This window comes from Microcaecilia unicolor, chromosome 1, assembly GCF_901765095.1.
Source record: "Microcaecilia unicolor chromosome 1, aMicUni1.1, whole genome shotgun sequence".
Lineage (NCBI taxonomy): Eukaryota > Metazoa > Chordata > Amphibia > Gymnophiona > Siphonopidae > Microcaecilia > Microcaecilia unicolor.
In genome coordinates, this window is record NC_044031.1 from 455,369,527 (window position 1) to 455,384,680 (window position 15,154).

Below are 15,154 nucleotides of genomic sequence, written 5' to 3' on the forward strand. Positions count from 1 at the left end.
AACAGAAGTTGTTACAAGAGCATTCTGGTCAACTTTTCGATGCTGGATCAACTATTTGCCTTCATCATGAATCCTTACTGTTGAAAAAGTTTGAATTTTTGCAAAGAACCTGCTGTAACCCATTTTCCAAAGGTGGTCATAATGCAAAAAGGGGCTTAAGAGTGCTGGATGACACACTAGCAGCCCAGCTAAAGGCCTTAACAAGCAAAATATTTGTGCCGGGTCAGAAACTATGTCCATCTTGTCGAAAAGACGTCAGTAACAGAGCTGCTGATTCTTTATCATCAACAGCAGCAGATGATGAACACAGTGACATTTCTGGCAAGTTGAACACAAGTTTGACATCTCTTGGTATTTCTCCATTAAAGTTCAAAAAAAGTCAGCAAGCGTGATGTACGAGGCTACACCAAGCGCAAAATCAGGCGAGTGCAAAATACTTTGTTATCATCTTGCAGTTGCTGGTGGCTTAGACCTAAATGAGTTTGAAACTCAACCTTCTACCAGTCAGAAATGTGACAAATGTTCTGATTATGATGACCTGCTAAACGAGTTGAAAAACAAAGTCCAAGTTTCAGCAAATCATGCAGAAAAACTGCAAATACTAACTTTAGCACCAAACAGCTGGTCTATTGAAAGAACTGCCTCAGAATTCATGGTTTCAACTAGAATGGTTAAAAAAAGCAAGAAATCTGAAATCAGTTTGTGGAATTCTGGCAAAACCAGACAAGAAGAAAGGTAAAGTTTTACCAGGAGAAACAGAAAAAAAAATTCTTGGCTTTTTTGAAGATGATGAATTCAGTAGACTGTGCCCAGGGAAAAAAGATTTTGTCTCTGTCAGAACTGGCACTGAAAAAATTCAGATGCAAAAGCGTTTGCTGCTTAGCAATCTAAAAGAAATGTATGTTGCATATCGTACTCAAAATGGGCCAGAAGTGGGTTTTTCCAAATTTTGTGAGCTAAGGCCAAAATGGTGTGTCACTGTTGGCTCATCTGGTATGCATTCAGTGTGTGTTTGTGTCATTCATCAAAATGTGAAGCTTATGCTTGCTGGAAGCCATCTGCTGAACGAAGATTACAAAGCCCTGATGGCTAAAACTGTGTGCAATTTGGAATGCAAAGAATGCATGCTTCACAGGTGTGAAATATGTCCAGGTAAAGATGTGCTTGAAAATTACCTGACAGAAGTGTTCAGTGATGCTGACCCAGGTGAAACAATCGAGTTTAAGCAGTGGGTTCATACAGATAGCACCACACTGGAGACCAAACAGATGTATGTTGATGATTTTGTATCTGAGCTTGCATTGAAAGTTTCAAACCTGTCAATTCACCATTACATTTCCAAACATCAGACACAATACTTAAAAACTGTTAAAGAAAACCTAAATCCTTGTGAAATTGTTGTTCTCTTGGACTTTGCTGAAAACTACTCCTTTATTGTCCAAGATGCTGTTCAAGGTTTCCACTGGGAAAACAGTCAAGCTACACTGCATCCATTTGTTGTGTACTTCCGTGATGCTTCAAGTGAAATTCAGTGCATAAGTGTTTGCATAATAAGTGACAGCATCCTGAATTTTGCAAGCCGTGATTTCCAGATCAGGGGAATTAAGATAAGATACTAATTCCACTTAAAAAAAAAAATACCTGGCAAGATCCCCAAAAAAGTACAAATCATTTTATGCTGCTTATCCCAGAAATAGTGGATTTTCCCCGAGTCCAGTTTAATAATGGTCTATGGACTTTTCCGTTAGGAAGCTGCCCAAACCATTTTTAAACTCTACTAAGCTAACCGCCTTTTCCACATTTTCTGGCAATGAACTCCAGCGTTAATTACACGTTGAGTGAAGAAATATTTTCTCTGATTCGTTTTAAATGTACTACTTTGTAGGTTCATCGCATGCCCCCTAGTCCTAGTATTTTTGGAAAGGGTAAACAGACACTTCACGTCTACCCTTTCAACTCCACTCATTATTTTATAGACCTCTATCATATCTCCCCTCAGCCCTCTTTTCTCCAAGCTGAAGAGCCCAAGCCACTTTAGCCTTTCCTCATAGGGAAGTCGTCCCATCCCCTTTATCATTTTCGTCACCCTTCTCTGCACCTTTTCTAATTCAACTATATCTTTTTTTGAGATGCAGTGACCAGAATTGAACACAATATTTGAGGTGTGGTCGTACCATGGAACGATACAAAGGCATGATAATGGCCTCATTTTTGTTTTCTATTCCTTTCCTAATAATACCTATTTTTCAATTATATCAGTATTCTGGGATGGATAACATCCAGTCCAGGAGATTTGCTACTCTTTAGTTTGTCAAATTGCCCCATTACTTCCTCCAGGTTTATAGAAATTTCATGCAGTTTCTCCAATTTGTCAGCTTTGAATACCATTTCTGGCACCGGTATCTCTCCCAAATCTTCCTCAGTGAAGACCGAAGCAAAGAATTCATTTAATCTCGCCTCTATGACTGAACTGGGCCCTTCTGTGCCTTCTAGAGACTATCTGTTAGTGCTGTATCAGAAACTTCAAGTTTTAAAAACTGTGGGGAAAAGGGTATGGAGATTAGCTAATAAAGTTTGCTTACCTTTTTTTTTTTTTAATTTATTTTAAAATTCTGTTAGCAAACTGTTTGTGAATATCCTACAATTCCTCTTTTAAACCCTCAACTGTGGCAGAAACCAGTTTTAAAACTATGGGGAAAAGGGTATGGAGACTAAGAAAGTTTGCTTGCTTTTTTTTTTTTTTTTTTTTAAATTCTGTGTTTTATTAGTATTCTACAATTCCTCTTTTAAACCCTAATCTTTAAGTTACCATGCTCAGAATAAAATAATGTCACTTACCCACAGTGATGTGCTCTTCTCTCAGAACTTCTCAGAAAGAAAGTTGAGTGGGACCTTTCCTCTCTATATAGTTTGAATTCTAAGGAGACTATTTCAAACAAACCCTTTGAAGCTAGCCCAGTAATCAAATTGCCCTTAGTAACCTTAGCAACTGTTCTACTTCACACCTTAATTCATAGCTAATTCAGGTATTGGATCCATGATGAACCTGGGTTGATGAGGTCTCAGTTACCCCATAACTCCATGGTGGTGGTCTGCTCTCTAAAAAGGGCCAAGAGTACTAGAAACTATGGTTCGGCACCCCCAGGCAGAGAAGCTAGGATCTTAGACTCTTTTGAGAGGAAAATGTATCAGGCCGCTGTGCTCGCTGACTTTTTCCAGTCATATCAGCTGTTTATGAGCATCCACTTGTGGAACTCTGTGTGGCAGCTGTATAGTTTGGTCGATGCCCTCCCTCCGGAGCAGGCCGAACCTTTTTACCAGGTGGTCAGGCAGCAGAAGATGTCATAAATTCCTGGCCAGGGGCGCATACGACACCTTTGATGTAGCAACCAGGATCTCTGCTCAAGGTATAGTGATGCGCAGACTCTCATGGCTGCGTGCCTCTGAGCTAGACCATTAGGTCCAGCAGAAAATAGCGGATGTTCCTTGCTGGGGGATAACCTTTTTGGAGAGAAGGTGGAAGATCTGGTTGACCAGATCAAGACGCACACAGATTCTGTGGCCTCTCTCTCCTGCTGGATGCCTTCTGCTACCACCTCCTCATCTAGGAGGTTTTTGGTGGGTCACAGAGTGCTCCCTATTCCTACTCTAGGCATAGGTACACTCCCGTGTCTCGCCACCCTACTCAGGCTCAGCCCCAATGCGCTCGTTCTTGTCAACAGTATGCGCCCAAGGCCCCTGATGCTCCTCAGGAAAACCAGGGATGGGTTTTTGACTGGCTCTAAGAAAACATAGTCGCAATACAAGTGTCCATACTAGACAACTTGCCAGTTGGAGGGAGGTTAAAGATTATTCACCAAAGGTGGCCTCTTATAACCTCCGACCAGTGGGTTCTTCAAATAGTCCGGTTAGGATACACCCTCAACCTGGAATCCAAATCTCCAAATTGTCCACCGAGAGCTCATTCATTCATCTCTCAGCACAGGCAGGTACTTGAAGAGGAACTCTCCGCCCTTCTACAGGCCCATGCGGTTGAGCCCGTTCTTTTCTGTAAAAGAAAATGGGGGGTGATATATCCCATCCTAGACCTAAGGCCCCTGAACAAATTCCTAGTCCGAGAAAAGTTCATGATGGTTTCCCAGGGCACCCTTCTTCCCATGATTCAGGAACACGATTGGCTATGCTCTGTGGACTTAAAGGATGCTTACACACACATCTCGATACTTCCAGCTCACAGGAAGTATCTTCGATTTCAGCTGGGAATGCAACACTTTCATTACTGTGTTCTGCCATTTGGTCTAGCGTCAGCAAACAGGGTATTCACAAAATCCTTAGCAGTAGTTGCAGCGTCGCTACGCAGACTGGGAGTGCATGTGTTCCCCTTTCTCAACGATTGGCTGGTGAAGAGCATCTCGGAGGATGGTGCTCGGGAGTCCATGCAGGTGACTATTCAGGTGTTGGAACTACTAGGGTTTGTAATAAATTACCCCAAGTCCCATCTTACCCCTGTTCAAGACCTGGAATTCATTGGAGCAATGCTGAACACTTTTTCCTTATAGTGTGTTGAGCCCTTCTCCTCCCCCACCTGGTTTCTTGTAGACAGCTTGTATAGTTTAGGTGTGGCTAAAACTTCTGCTTTGAGAGAGCTGAAGGCTACCACAGGTTCTCTTGTCTCCTGCCTGATGTGCTGAAAGCTCACAGATAAGACTTGTTCTGGCATTATTTCTGGTTATCCTTACCTTAGAGCTGTGGTTTTGGACATCTCTCCCCCCAATCCTTGTCTGTCCTTGTCACTGCATTTATATTTATACAAAAACAAAACCAACTGTTTTATCTGTTCTGCTCTGCAGTGTTTTCTAACTTGTTTATTGACTATTTTTATTTTTATTTGATATCTGTTAATCTGATTACTAGATTTAAAAACTACTATAACTCTGTATTAGATCTTTTTTCTTATAGTGTGTTGAGCCCTCCTCCTCCCCCACCTGGTTTCTTGTAGACAGCTTGTATAGTTTAGGTGTGGCTAAAACATCTGCTTTGAGAGAGCTAAAAGGCTACCACAAGGTCTCTTGTCTCCTGATTCCTGACTGAAATCCTGAAAGCTCACAGATAAGACTTGTTCTGGCATTATTTCTGGTTATCCCTACCTTAGAGCTGTGGTTTTGGGGCATTTCTGGTGCTTTTCTTAACCCTGTCTTCCCCTAATCCCAACCAGCTGTGTAGATAAGTGGCTTAATACAGCTTTAGAGAGAGTTTTACAGCAAACACATTCCACAGGTTTTAAGTTTAAACCCACCCACCCCAAGACTGACACTTCCTAAATACACTATTATCACAAATTAACTCCATCCAAATTACAACTGTTTCTGAAAAGTAAACCATTCATTATCACAGTATATCCCCAGCCTTCTGCTCAGCATCATGGGCTTCCTGCTCTAGATAAAAAGGACCTCTGTTAACATATCCATTGGTTGTTATTCTCATTATATATCACATAGGATACCAATTTACCTTCTCTTCCTTAAACTTGTTCATCAAGCCTCTCTCACTGTTGGCAGTACCGTATTGGCAGTATAATCAAAAAAATCATTGTTAATCAGCTATACCCATAGATCAGGATCAGATTTATTCTAGGTCTTTACTTTGCAAGATTAATCTATTGAATTAGGTCTACAACCAACTGGTACATCAGGGAAAGGAGAGGGAAAAAATACCCTGAAGGAAAAAGCTCAGTCACTGAATTTCAAATAGCCAGATACATACATTGAATTCCACCCACACAGTAAATCTTAATAGGTTCTCAGTTCTTACGCTAAAACTACACATTAACTACCTAACCCCTTTATCCCATAGAACAGGAGTAGGAGAAATAACAGGATTGGTAGTTGTGTGATAGGCTACATATTTTGTTATCACAAGTACAACAGCCCCTACATTTTGAACTATGGTAAAGAAACAAAGAGCCCCTAAAACTTCTACCACTGTCAAGACCAAACCCTTGGACCAAGACAAGATTCTGGCTTCATGTGATAAATGTACATACATTGAGTCCCTTGTGAAAGAAGTACAAGAACTAAGAGAAGAAGTGGCAAGACTAAGAAACATCTGGGACAACCAGAAATTTGACCCAGAGATGCAGGTCAAAACATTGAGGACTTCCAGCAAAGGGAGAGAAGATCTTGGGCAGACAGAGCACAGTTGGAAGCAGGTCACCAAGTCCCACAAGATTAATCCTCCAACTCCACCTTCTATTCAACTAAAGAATCAGTTCACAGCCCTGGAGGTAGAAGAGCTAGAAACATCTAAAAAAACAGGAGGAAACAATGACCAAAAATGCCACCACAGCCGGACAATTGGCCCAAAGAAAGCGAAAGGTAGTGGTGGTTGGAGATTCACTTCTCAGGGGTACTGAAGCGCCCATCTGCTGGCCAGATATGTTGTCCAGAGAGGTGTGCTGTCTGCCTGGTGCCAAGATTTGTGATATTGTAGATAGATTGCCTAGACTCCTCAAGCCTATGGACCACGCTCCTATGCTACTCATCCACGTTGGCACAAATGATATGGCTAAATATCCTACTTAACATATCATACGAGACTTCATGGCTTTGGGTCAGAGGGTGAAGCATCTAGGTGCGCAGGCAGTGTTCTCATCGATCTTCCCTGTCGAAGGTAAAGGTCGAATGAGAGAAGCTCGCATCTTGGAGATAAATGTGTGGCTGTGTGGTTGGTGCTGACGAGAGTGCTTTGGTTTCATAGACCATGGGATGATTTTCCAAGAGGTACTGAGCGGTGATGGTGTCCATCTGTCAGGGAAGGGAAGGAGTGTCTTCAGCAACAGGCTGGCTAAAGTACTAAAGAGGGCTTTAAACTAAAATTGATGGGGAGGGGTATAAAAGGCCACAAAGCCATAATTAACCCCAAGGAAGGTAGGACATCTAATGCATCTTGTAATAGGACAGAGTCCTTGAATCATCCCTTGAAGCCAGCAGAGTTAGAACTATCATACCCAGAAGCCAGCAGGGGGAGGGGTGGGACCCAAAACCCGGATAGGATTCCCTTACTAGGAGTGGGCCCCTGCATTAGTAGTCAGGGGGATGCAGAAACACCAGTGGCCAGGAGGGGGAGCAGGAATGAGGAGGACCAGTTTCCCTGGGTCAGGAAGCAATATGTAATTCCTGCCACCTGTGAAAGGGAGAGAGCTGCCTTTCTGAAGTCTTTGAGGAACGGAGGACTGGAGGAGATTTGGGGTGAAGAGAAAAAGGACATGGAATGGGAGGAGAGTGGAGCCGATCTCCCTGCAGTTGCACCCTGTGAGGAGGAACAGATGGAGAGTTAAAGATAAGTGACTTTTACAACTGTTGGGGAGAGCAGTGTGTAGGAGGCCACAGAGTGTTTGTTGCTGTGCAGAGGGTGGAGCACTGCTCAGTCAGAGAACCCAAGTATTGTGGTTCACAACTAAGAAGAGAAATTGATTTGGACTTTGTGGAAGCCAAGGACTACTAACTGTAGAACACTTGAAAGCAAAGGAACTTTATTTGGGAGGGGTGAGGGGGGGAATGGACCGAGGTTTGGGGGGCTGAGAGAGGAATCTCAGCTCGCCTGTTTATGTTTTGATTTTGGGGGGACTGTGGACTGCTGTTGGGACGCTTCACTTGCTAAAGGCTGAGGACCTCAGACTTGTTCCCTGAGTTTAAAGGGGGAAGCACCCAGTGAACAGCGCCCTGGGATTGCGAAGGTTTGGAACTACAATAAAAAGGGTTTTTTTCTCAACCAGTGTGGTATATACTACTACTACTTTACATTTCTAAAGCGCTACTAGGGTTACGCAGCGCTGTACAATTTAACATAGAAGGACAGACCCTGCTCAAAGGAGCTTACAATCTAAAGGAGATTTCCTGAAAGGTATAAAGGTTAGGTGCCGAAAGCAACATTGAAGAGGTGGGCTTTGAGCAAGGATTTGAAGATGGGTAGGGAGGGGGCTTGGCGTAAGGGCTCAGGAAGTTTATTCCAAGCATAGGGTGAGGCAAGGCAGAATGAGCGGAGCCTGGAGTTGGCGGTGGTGGAGAAGGGTACTGAGAGGAGGGATTTGTCCTGTGAGCAGAGGTTACGGGCGGGAACATAAGGGGAAATGAGGGTAGAGAGGTAATGAGGGGCTGCAGACTGAGTGCATTTGTAGGTAAGAAGGAGAAGCTTGAACTGTATGCGGTATCTGATTGGAAGCCAGTGAAGTGACCTGAGAAGAGGGAGGAGTCGAAGATGACTCCGAGGTTGCGGGCAGATGAAACGGGGAGGATGAGGGTGCCATCAACTGAGATAGAAAGTGGAGGAAGAGGAGAAGTGGGTTTTGGTGGAAAGACGATAAGCTCGGTCTTGGACATGTTCAGTTTCAGGTGGTGGTAGGACATCCATGCAGCAATGTCGGATAAGCAGGCCGATACCTTGGCCTGGGTCTCCGTGGTGATGTCTGGTGTGGAGAGATATAGCTGGGTGTATATAGGATGTCTGGTGTGGAGAGATATAGCTGGGTGTATATAGGATGTGCCGCAGGGGCCGTTGCAGTTGGTGCTGCTCCTTGGAGGAGGCCTCGCCTTACCGAAGGAGGGAGGAGTTTACACTCTATAGAAGAAAATATAAAGAGTAAAATCTGGAGAGCCTTGTATACCAATGCCCATAGTATGGGAAACAAACTTCTAGATCTTGAGGCTACAATGATGGAAGCAGACTTGGATTTAGTGGCGGTCACAGAGACGTGGTTCACGGAGAACCATGACTTGGGATGTTGCTATACCTGGCTATAATCTATTCAGGAAGGACAGAGTAGGAAAAAAGGGTGGAGGTGTGGCATTATATGCTAAGAATAATATCCAGGTGACAGAACTGCAGGACATGTGGGGTATGGCAGAAGCACTATTTGTTAAACTGGAAAGAGGGAAAGGAAAATGTAACTATATCGGAGTGATATACAGACCACCCTCACAGTCGGAGGAAATGGACAGGGACTTAAATGAAGACATCCGCATGATAGCTAGGAAAGGGGAAGTACTACTGATAGGTGACTTCAATATGCCGGATGTTGATTGGGGTGTCCCGGCTGTGGGGTCGTCTAGAAGCAATGAGATCTTATTCCCTACAGGAAGAATTGTTCCAGCAGTGGGTAACGGAACCGACATGAGATGGAGCTGTTCTGGACCTGGTGCTTACGAATGGAGAGTACGTTTCTGACGTCAAGGTGGCAGACCATTTGGCATCTAGTGATAATCGTATGGTATGGTTCAATATTAAAACAGAAGAGAGGACTCATTCAAGATTGAAGGTCCTGGATTTCAAAGGAACTAACTTTGCCGAGATGGGGGAATTTCTCAAGGAACAGTTAGCGGGATGGGAACAGCTGAAGGATATAGAACAGCAATGGACCAGACTGAAAGGAGCTATATTAAAGGCAACTAACCTTTATGTTAGAAAATTACATAAAAGTAAAAGGAAAAAAAGGCCTCTCTGGTACTCGAATGTAGTAGCTGAAAAGATAAGGGTACAGAGGTTAGACTTTGCACGTAAGACGACTCAGAAAGATGAAGTCAGGAGAGAATACCTGAATAAGCGAAGAGAGGCTGGAAAAGCTATCAGGAATGCGAAGCAGCAAATGGAGGAAAAGATAGCTAATACAGTAAAATTGGGGGATAAGACCTTTTTCAGATATGTAAGTGACCAGAGGAAGTGCCATAATAGCATTGTGAGGCTCAAAGTTGAGGGAGAGAAATATGTGGAAGATAAGGATAAAGCTGAAGTGCTTAACAATTATTTTAGCTCTGTGTTCACAAATGAAAGACCGGGGGTAGGGCTGCAGAAAACAAAGGCTAAAGGGGATGGATGTATGGTAGACCAAGACCCGTTTACAGAGGACTGTGTTCGTGATGAGCTTGCCAAACTAAAAGTAGACAGAGCGATAGGGCCAGATGGGATACACCCGAGTGTGCTTAAGGAACTCAGAAAAGTTCTGCAGGCTCCGCTGACGGACCTCTTCAATGCTTCCTTAGAAACTGGAGTGGTACCGGTGGACTGGAGAAGGGCGGATGTGGTTCCTTTGCACAAGAGTTGGAAGTGAGGAGGAGGTTGGGAATTATAGACCTGTTAGTCTGACCTCGGTGGTGAGTAAGCTAATGGAAACGCTTCTAAAGAGTAGGATTGTGAGATTTCTTGAACTAAATGGAATGCGGGACCCGAGGCAGCATGGCTTCACTAGTGGCAGGTCGTGCCAGACAAATCTGACTTCTTTAATTGGGTGACCAAACAGTTGGATGTGGGAGGGGCGCTTGATGTGGTTTACTTGGATTTCAGCAAAGCCTTTGACATGGTTCCGCACAGGCGACTGATAAATAAATTGAGTGCCCTCGGTATGGGACCTAGAGTAACTGATCAGGTTGAAAATTGGTTGAATGGTGGGAGACAGAGGGTAATGGTAAATGGAGCTTGCTCTGAAGAAAAGGATGTCCTCAGTGGAGTAGCGCAGGGATCGGTCCTAGGGCCGGCTCTTTTTAACGTCTTTGTGAGCGATATTGCGGAAGGGCTGTCTGGTAAGGTCTGTCTCTTTGCGGATGATACTAAACTGCAACAGGGTGGACACAGTGGAGGGTGTGAATGACATGAGGAAGGACCTAGCGAAGCTGGTGGAATGGACTGATATTTGGCAACTGAGGTTTAATCCCAAAAAATGCAGGGTCTTGTACTTGGGTCGCAAGAATCCGAGGGAACGGTACAGTAGAGGGGGTGAAGTGCTTTAGTGTACGAAGGAAGAGTGGGACTTGGGGGTGATTGTGTCTGATGACCTTAAAGCTTCCAAACAGGTAGAAAAAGCGACGGTCAAAGCCAGAAGGATGCAAGGGTGCATAAAGAGAGGCATGACCAGCAAGAAAAAGGAGGTTACAGTGCCGTTGTATAAGTCTCTAGTGAGGCCCCATTTGGAGTACTGCGTGCAGTTCTGGAGACCGCACCTATGGAAAGATATAAACAGGATGGAATCGGTCCAGAGGGCGGCTACAAAATTAGTAAGCGGTCTTGAATGCAAAACTTATAGGGACAGGCTTATGAACCTCAACATGTATACGCTGGAAGAGAGGAGGGAGAGGGGAGACATGATAGAGATGTTTAAATATCTCAAGGGCATTTATGTACAGGAAGAGAGCCTTTTTCAAATGAAGGAGAGGTCTGGAATGAGGGGGCATATGACAAAGTTAAGAGGGAATAGGCTTAGGAGTAATCTAAGGAAGTACTATTTCACAGAAAGGGTGGTGGAGGCGTGGAATGGCCTCCTGGTGGAGGTTGTGGAGTCGAGGACTGTTCCAGAATTTTAAAAGGCATGGGATAATCATGTGGGATCACTTAGGAACAGGAAGAATTAGGGGTTACAGAGGATGAGCAGACTGGATGGGTCATATGGCCTTTTTCTGCCATCATGTTTCTATGAGAACGGTTCGGGCCTACCTCCCCAAGACACGGGCAGACAATCTTCTGTCCCTGGTGTCCACGGTTCCAGCGCTTCAGCAAGTCACAGCTCTGCAGATGTTGACTCTTGGGGCTCATGGCCTGCACAGTTCATGTTACACACATGGCACGTGTGCATATGATATCTGCTCAATGGACCCTAGCTTCTCAGTGGTATGAAGCTGCGAGGAATCTAGAAGATGTCATCCAACTGTCAACCAACTTTCGGAACTCTCTTCAGTGGTGGACAATATGACCATGGTACGACCATTTCAAATTCCTCAGTCACAGAAAGTTTTGACAATGGATGCATCTCTCCTGAGGTGGAGGGCTCATGTAGAAGGGCTTTGCACTCAGGGAGCCTGGTCCCCCAGAAAACAGATCTTCAGATCAACCTCCTGGAGCTTTGAGCTATCTGGAATGCTCTAAAGGCCTTCAGAGATCGGCTGTCCAACCAAATTATCTTAGTTCAAACGGACAATCAGGTTGCGATGTAGTACACCAACAAGCAGGAGGGCACCAGATCTCACCCTCTGTGTCAGGAAGCCGTCCAGATGTGAATTTGGGCACGCCATCATGGCATGTTTTTCCAAGCCACTTGTCTGGCAGGTGTAAACAACAGTCTGGCTGACAGACTGAGCAGGGTAATGCAACCTCACGAGTGGTCACTGAACATGGGCGTAGCCCGCAAGATCTTCCGAGCGTGGGACATCCCCTCGGTGGATCTTTTTGCCTCTCAAACCAATCACAAGGTCCCTTAGTTCTGTCCCAGGCTTCAGGCCTATGACAGACTAGCGTCAGATGCCTTTCTCCTACATTGGGGAACTGGCCTTTTGTATGCATAGCCTCCCATAACTCTGGTGGGGAAGACTTTGCTGAAACTCAAGCATGATCCTGGTTGCGCCCTACTGGCCGCATCAGATTTGGTTCCCTCTTCTTCTGGAATTATCCTCCGAAGAACCGTGGAGATTGGAATGTTTTCTGACCCTCATCACCCAGAATGAGGGGTCGCTTCTGCATCCCAAGCTCTAGTCTCTAGCTCTCACGGCCTGGATGTTGAGAGCCTAGAGTTCACTTCCTTGGGTCTTTCGAAGGGTGTCTCCCGAGTCTTGCTTCCAGGAAAGATTCCACTAAGAGGTGTTACTCTTTAAAATGGAGGAGGTTTGCCGTCTGGTGTGACAGCAAGGCCATAGATCCCTTTTCTTGTCCTACACAGACCCTGCTTGAATACCTTCTACACTTGTCAGTCTGGTCTCAAGACTTAGTGCAATCAGTCATCACCGTGTAGAAGATAAACCTATCTCTGGATAGCCTTTAGTTGTTCGCTTCATGAGAGGTTTGCTGTTGTCAAAGCCCCCTGTCAAACCTCCACCAGTGTCATGGGATCTCAACATCGTTCTGACACAGCTGATAAGCTTCTTTTGAGCCACTGAATTCCTGCCATCTGAAGTGCTTGACATGGAAGGTTGTTTTCTTGGTGGCTGTTACTTCAACTTTAGGGTCAGTGAGCTCTAGCAAAACATTTTCTTTTTTTGCTATGCATTATGCCGGTTCCCGGGCAGACACAGATCATTGACCCATCTGAGAATTATCAGCCTGCTGTCTTCAGAGAATACCTGCTACAGGTAAGTATCTTCGCTTTATTTGCCTATTCCTAAGAAACAATATACTCCTGATAGAGGATCTTCTATAGTGAATGTTTCTTCAGACAGTCTGAATCTGACGGATATATTGGTGACTGCGTCGAGATTAACCTTGATGGTGACTTTTGTTTTCAATCAAGATAAAGAAGCTTTGCTTAGTCTCTATTTCAAGACTAAAGACTTAAAATTTATTGAAGGTAAAGTTTCTATATTTCCTGATGTAGCCAAGACTACCAAAGTCAGACAACGACAGTTCCTAAGCCTTTGTCAAAAGGTTATAGGTTTGGGTGCTAAATTTCGCTGAGATATCCTTATAAATATAGAACTTATTTAGATAACCATACCTATACATTTTATAAAGGATCTCTGCTACAGTTTTTCTGAGAAGGCAAAGGAGCTATGGATAGAGAGGTTTGAGTCACTTCCATTTGTGAGAGCTGTTATAATTAATGGGTGTTTTGCCCTGTCGTTTCTTTTTTGTTATTTTCCTGTAAAATTCCCCTTCCTCAGATTACTTGGGTTTCTTGTTTCCTCCTCTTAGAGGGGCATTTTAGAAAAAAATGTCCACGTTGTGATTTGGACGCCCTTGCAAAACAGCGAAATCCAGGGGCGGGGAAACACGTATTTTTGAAACAAGATGGACGTCCATCTTTCGTTTCAAAAATACTATCAGAGACTTCCAAATCCTTAAATTTGGATGTCCCTAGATTTGGATGGCCCTAGATATGGACGTTTCTGACTTTCGGCGATTTTCGAAACCAAAAATGTCCATGTCAGAAACGTCCAAATGCAAGCCATTTGGGCGTGGGAGGAGCCAGCATTTGTAGTGCACTGGTCCCCTCTGACATTCCAGGACACCAACCGGGCACCCTAAGGGCCACTGCAGTGGACTTCATAAAATGCTCCCAGGAATATAGCTCCCTTACCTTGTGTGCTGAGCCCCCCAAAACCCACTACCCACAACTGTGCATAGCCCTTACAGGTGAGTGGGGCACCTATATATAGGTACAGTAGGTTTGTGGTGGGTTTTGGAGAGCTCGCTGTTTCCTCCACAAATGTAACAGGTAGGGGGGTATGGGCCTTGGTCCGCCTGTCTGAAGTGCACTGCAGTACGCACTAAAACTGCTCCTGGGACCTGTATGCGGTGTCATGGACCTGAGTATTGTACTAGGCTGCACTTTTGGTTTCCTATTCTCTAAACATCTTACAAAATATCATAGAAAAAATTGTACAGGAATTAGAGAGAAAAGTCTTTTAATTACTCACCCACCAGCACAGCATCAGACATCAGTTTCAAGTTATAACAAACTTACAAAATCTAACATCAGTACCTCTGGTATAAGTAACATAGTAACATAGTAGTGATTAGACTAATTATATAAAGAAGAGAAGAAGGAAGGAAGGAAGGAAAGAGTTTGTTCCTCATACAAAGCTCACAGAACAGAGAGAAAGAAGAGAAAAAGAATGAATGAGAGAAAGATTCTTAGATATAGAGAATTATTTTGTACGGAGGGGGGAGAGCAGCCCCTTTGGGAAAAACAAATTAGGCCATTGGACGGATCTGAAATTCTCTTTCCAAGCATGCCTAGTTTTTCAGAGTTTCTTTGTAGCGTGATTTTATAGGCTGTGGTGAGCATCCACCTCTCCTCTACCCTGGACCAATCATAGGTGCTGCATATGTGCTGGAGACTTGTAATTGGGACTTTCATATGTGCTGGAAGCTTTCAATTGGTGTCCTTGCCATACCTCTTCTCAGTAAATTACTTTTGTAACAGGATATACCAGGTAGCTGAGTTGCCTTAGCAACGGAGGTACCATCAGAGCTTTTGACCAGCATAACAAAATTCCTGCATGTGGCTGACAGGAAAAGAGAGGTGAGGGATGGGAAATAGTGCAGCATACCTGAAGTAGAACTTTATAGCTTATAGCTAAAAATTATAGACAGCATGACATCTGAGGCTGGCATAGAGGCTGGCACGACATATTTTTAAAGATGTTTTTTTGAGGGTGGGAGGGGGTTAGTGACCACTGGG

General features: G+C 44.2%; 1 protein-coding gene across 2 annotated transcripts in view; it reads left to right on the forward strand.

Moving 5' to 3' along the window:
* SMCHD1 (structural maintenance of chromosomes flexible hinge domain containing 1) overlaps window positions 1–15,154 on the forward strand; it is a 735,404-nt gene that overhangs the window by 165,337 nt on the left and 554,913 nt on the right. The gene's annotated exons all lie outside the window — the stretch shown is intronic.